Source organism: Ailuropoda melanoleuca, unplaced genomic scaffold, assembly GCF_002007445.2.
Source record: "Ailuropoda melanoleuca isolate Jingjing unplaced genomic scaffold, ASM200744v2 unplaced-scaffold1445, whole genome shotgun sequence".
Lineage (NCBI taxonomy): Eukaryota > Metazoa > Chordata > Mammalia > Carnivora > Ursidae > Ailuropoda > Ailuropoda melanoleuca.
The window spans coordinates 1-5,476 of record NW_023183226.1 but is presented as its reverse complement, the minus strand read 5'-3'; the positions used below and the strand labels follow the sequence as shown (position 1 = coordinate 5,476).

Below are 5,476 nucleotides of genomic sequence, written 5' to 3'. Positions count from 1 at the left end.
GGGGAAGGTGGACAGAGGTGGGGTCAGGAACTCCCGGAAGAGGACAAGTCCTAGGAGTGGGGAGAAGCTCTCTGCTCAGGCCACAGAGACTGGGCTCTGAAGCCACGTGGGCTGGGACACCCTCCCGCTCACGGGGACCCAGGTGCTCAGGTCTGGCTCCCCCCTCAGGGCCTGACCCAGGAGCTGGCCTGTTAACCAGGAGATGCAAGCTGTCCCTCTGGGCCTGCCCCCGGCCCCCGAGGAACAGAAACAAAACAGGTCAAAGTTATTTACAAAGCAAGACGCACATACAGCACGTACGTATTTATAGGAAACAAAAGTGACTACGAGGGGAGAAGCAGGGTGCCCACCTCAGCCCCGGGGTCCGGCAAGAGGGGAGGGAGGAAGAAAGTGCATTTACACAGAGACTCCTCCTTTCACCTGCGTGTCTGGGGGGGGGGCCTTTCAGATGCAGTCAGCGTGCTCAGGAGAACCCTTGGGGGGCGGCTGGAGGGAGGGGGAGACACTGACACTTGACTGGGACCTGAGAAGACCAAGCGACATGCGGGGCGCCCCCGGGGGTCTCAGCTAGACCCGTTCTCCATGGCCTCTACCGCAGGAAGGAGGTCTGGGCTCCCACTGCCCTGAGCCCCTGCCTCGGGCCGGTCCCCAGAGCACTAGCGGTTGGTTAGAGTCCTGGGCCAGTCCCCAGAGCACTAGCGGTTGGTTAGAGTCCTGGGGACGAGGGTGCGGGTGCCACGCTGTCTTCTGGGGGAGCCATTCTCCAAGCACGGCCCTGGCTGGTGGCCGTCCCTGGAGTCGCAGGCCAGGGCTTCCCTGGCCAGAGGTGACAGGGAGCCATCTGTCCATCTATCCACCTCCGTGTAGAAATCTCCCACGGGTGTGGTGCCAACCAACGCCTCTCCTGCGAGGGACCTGAGCAGCTCTCTGTGGACCAGCTCCATGTCCTTGAGCCTGCTGAGCTTGACCGTGAGCTGCTCGATGGTGCGGAAGATGTTGCCCACATCCCTGAGGGCCAGGCTGGGCAGGGAGTGGCGAGGGCACCTGTGACCTCCACTGGGTCCCCAAAGCTGCCAGTCAGGGAGGCTCTCGGACTGGGAGGACTCAGTGCTGGAGTCCGGGGGTCCGGCCGGCATGCTGACATAGAAGCAGTTCCCTTTTCTCACGACTTTGTAACTTCCTGCCGCCTCGGTGCTTAAAGCCTCTTCCTCTGGGTTCCTGTCCAGCTCGGGAGACTCCCAGATCCCGGAATTCCTGGCCCGTGGGGGCAGCTGTTCCAGAGAACAGAGAGCCATGTCCTCCTGCTCTGGCCCTTCACCCCCCGGGGGGGGCGTGCCCTGGGGCACTCGGGTCCCTGGGGCACCAGCTGCTGCTCCCGAGGGAAGGCGCAGGAGTCAGGCCGTCGCCAGGCTCCCCGGCAGGCTGCGCTTCAGGACAGCGACTGGGCAGCAGGCCGCACAGAATCAGGTGCCGCAGGCTCTCCACGTCTTCCAGGGCTGAGTTGGGGAGCCTTTCCATAAACAGAGGACCGGGGAGGGGCAGGAGAATGGGGTCTCTCCTCCAGCCTCCCCTGTTCTCTCCATCCAGGGATGCGGAGGGGTGAGGCAGGGCACCCAGCTCCCCTTCGATGCTGCCTTCCTGCTCAGGATCATCTAGGAGGCCCGCGTGCTTCCCCTCAACCCTCTGCTGGGGCCCAGTGCCTGCTCTGGGCAGCTCCCCGGGCTCTGGTTCACTGTGGAACACTTCTGAGCCATCCAGCTGGACCCTGTTGGGGGTGGGGCTCTGCTGCACTGGCTCCCGGGCACCCAGGGGCAGGGGATGGGTGAGCACTGGGGCAGCTCCCGGGCACCCGGTGGCGTTCTGCACAGCCTCGTCCAAGAGCTCCATCCACGTGTTCTTGCCTGACGACGTCGGTGCCACCACCTCGGAGATCTGGGGAGGGCCCAGCTCCAAGGTGCAGACGATGAAGAAGGCTCGTTTATCTGCGGCCACGGAGTGGATGAGCACGGCGTTGAGCTTGAGGACAGGGCTGAAGATCTGCTTGCTGTCCGCGGAGCCTGCAGCCGTCTTGCTGTGACACTTGAGCAGCAGCTTCTCATCCTGCTTCTGCAGCAGCACCAGGAGATCCTCCAGCAGCACGTTGCAGGTCCAAGCTCTTATCCTTGCTGATCCTCCAGGTCAGGGGAGCCTTGTGGACCATCCTTCTGGCTGTAAGATCCAGGCTCCTGAACTCTGCTGCCAGGGGGTTGCTGGCCCTCTCCAGGGATGTGGTGTCCAGGTGTTTCTGGTAGCCCTCCAGTTCTCCGTCTGCTTCACCACCTCATTCACATACTTGAAGATGTCCCGGCACTAGTCCTGNTGTGGTGTCCAGGTGTTTCTGGTAGCCCTCCAGGTCTCCGTCTGCTTCACTGCCTCATTCACATACTTGAAGATTTCCCGGCACTAGTCCCGCGCCCCGCAGAGCTTCTCGTGCTCGGCAGTGCCACCCTCCGTGTGCTTGAGGACGCTCTCCAGCAGCAGCGGGTACTTGGTAAGCTGTTGTATCTCGGACACGACGAGGTCTCTGAACTGCAGCCGCCAGCACCAGGGGTGACTCTCGGCCTCCTGCATGAAGAGCTGGAAGCAGCTCTCCTTGTGCTGCTTGGTCTTGATGAGCTCCAGGGCGATGGACTGATAGGAGCAGAACTGGGCAGCCACCTGCTGGAGCTCCTCCCGGCCAGGGCCGTCAAACTGAGCCAGCATGAGGTCACCGATGTCTCTTCTCTGATAATGGGGCCCTCCTCTCAGAGCTTCCTCATGGCCTTGCACCAGGAATTATGGATCTCGATGAGCTCGGACAGGTTGGTGAAGAGCCGGGCCAGCTCCTCCCGGGGCATCAGGTTCTCCTTCTTCATCCGCTGATAGAAGATCAGGTCCAGGACCCGGAGCGTGTGCAGATAGGAGGCTTCCATCACAAACAGCTCATTGATGACCTCCTGCTGGTCAATCTCCCTCTGGCTTAGCCCGGCCACCACGTGCTTGCCCACCGTGTGCTGCCAGTTCTGGGCATCCGGCCCTGGCTCCAGGTCCGAGAGCTGGCCCAGATCGTCCTCTAGGAGGTGGGGGAGGAGGGCGTCTGTGCAGAACCCCAGCCTGGGGGACTCGATGATCCTGAGGCCCATTTTGGGGGTTAAGGGAGGGGTTGGGTTCTACAGGAACCTGGTGGAGAGGCCGGAGAGGACGAGGCTGACTGGTGGAGGCGGGCAGCCTCCGTGGCCGCGTCCATGTCCATGTCACTGCGAGAGCAGGGCACGTTCTCTGCCTTCCGGGACCGCTTCAGCTCCTCCCAGCCCTTCAGGCTCTCAGAGCGGCCCAGGCGGACCTCTGAGCATGAGCTGTCTCTCTCCAGCAGGTCTCCGGGGAAGCTTCCTGTGGAGAGCCTCTGCATCCCAGGCTCCGGGGCGTCATATGGCTGGTTGTTCTCAAAGTGCTGAATGATGTTCCTCACGTTGCCTGGTTTGACTTCCACAGGGGACAAGGAAATATGAAATGTGCTCTGTGAAGAGCTTTTGTGCTTCCCGATGTACTTGAGGATAGGGTTTTGCCTCTTGTCCTCCAAGGCATCCTTGTCTTTTTTGGAATTGCTGCTCTTCTTGGTCTTTGGGAAGAAGGGCAGCCACTTGTCCTTGTCAGGAGCTGCCTGGGCCTTTTCAGCTATGCCGGAAGGCCGTGCCTCTCAGATACAGAGCCCGGCATAGCCCATATAGGTGTTGAGAGCGAAATCCATGGGGGCACTCCTGTCCTCCTCGTACTTGGATAGAATGCCTGCCAGGGCGGCTAGCTGCTTCTCGGCCACTTGGTGTTCTCGGATAGGGTCCCCATCCAGGTCTAGCAGGTCATTCTCACCGTACAGACTACCCAGCCCCAGGGTGTGCTTTGTTCTGTAGTCCTGGATCTGCTCCTGGATCTCGGGCACGGCTGCCTCCTGCACTTCCCGGAGCGTGGCGCGGACGTCCTCACTGCTGCGCAGACGCAAGTCATTTCAGCCTGTAACACCTCTGGGACTTTCACTCTCAGCGGCTCATTTTTCTCTAAGAAAATATTCCAGATGTCTTTTCCTAAGCTTCAGGAATCCTTGGGGTTTGTCTGCCGGTAAACTTCTGCACACAGGTAAAAAAGCAGCGGACTGGGTTCGGCCTGAGAGAAGATGTACCGCAGGAAAATGCCCAGGTGAGCGGGCCGTGCCTTCAGCTTCTCAAGGTCCTGGAAGATGATGTCACTCTCGTTGTTGAAATGACCCGGGTCATAATCTTCCTCTGGGCCAATAATTAAAGGCTTCAGGCTCTGGTCTGCGCCCTGCTTGCTGGTGCCAGGCCCTGGTGCATCCAAGCCCTGCCGCCAGTGGTGCTGGGCCAGCCTGGCCATGATCACAGGTGAGGTTCGGGGACTGTCCAGCCCAAGGTCTGACAGTGCCGAGTTCCAATTCATCAGCGCCTCACTGAGGGAGGGGAAGTGCTCTGTCCCAGCGTCCAAGCCGCTGTCCCCCTCCTGGCAATCCAGAGAGAGCTGGCCTTCTGATGCTCTCGGGCTGGTGTCACCACATGGGGGGGTATGTCCACGAAGCCACCCGTCTCCTGCTGGATCTTCAGCTGGAGCTGAGTGACACACCTCTGGGCACCTTCGATCTGTTCCTCCAGCAGGCTGGCGGGATTCCGGCTGTATACCTCACAGATACGCTGTAACTCCTTTTTTTCCTGCCTCAGCATAGTGCGAAGGATCTGGGTGGCATGTTTTTGGAATTCAGGATCCTGCAGTGGTTTGGGCCCCATGATGCGCTGCGGGGGGGGCAGAGGTGGGGACAGAGGTGGTGGTGGGACCACAAGGGTGACGCGGGGGGCTCTGGTGGGGGCAGGGTCCTGCTGCAGCCCAGAGACACCAACGGACGAGGGGTAAGAGCCCAGGAGGGTCAGTGCAATGTAGGCGCCAAATCTGATAAGCTTCACCACCTCCAGGTGTGAGCTGTTGGTCACCATGGTGCCGTTGACTTTGATGATCCGGTCGCCCTCTTTGACACCAGCTCTCATAGCTGCCCCTCCAGGCCGCACAGACTGCACCAGAACGATACGGTCCCCACTGACCGTGAAGCCGAAGCCATGCTGTTCCTTCTGGATGATGACACAGCGCTGAACAAGACCTGCTGTCTCGGAGATGTCGGAGGACTGGCGGAGGTGGGAAGGGGACCTGTGTTCAGCCTCCGGATCTCCCAAAGACAGGCCACTTAACCTGTCTATGCTCTGGGGTAACCTCACACTCATGGTTTCTCAGTGTCTCCGCGGAACAAGGATCCTGCAGGTTTGATGTCTTGATCAGGGCTGAGTCGGCTGCAATTTTTAAGAAAGGTGGGAGGAGGGCCTCCCAACCTCACGGTCGGATGCTCGGATGCTTGAATGCGCTGTGCTGGCTCTCAGGACCTGGGAACTGAGGCTCCGCTCTACTT

At 60.5% G+C, this 5,476-nt stretch overlaps 1 pseudogene; it reads right to left on the bottom strand.

Moving 5' to 3' along the window:
- Positions 1–706: 706 nt before the first annotated feature.
- LOC117797811 lies at positions 707–5,400 on the bottom strand (annotated as a pseudogene).
- Between the last annotated feature and the right edge of the window lie 76 nt (positions 5,401–5,476).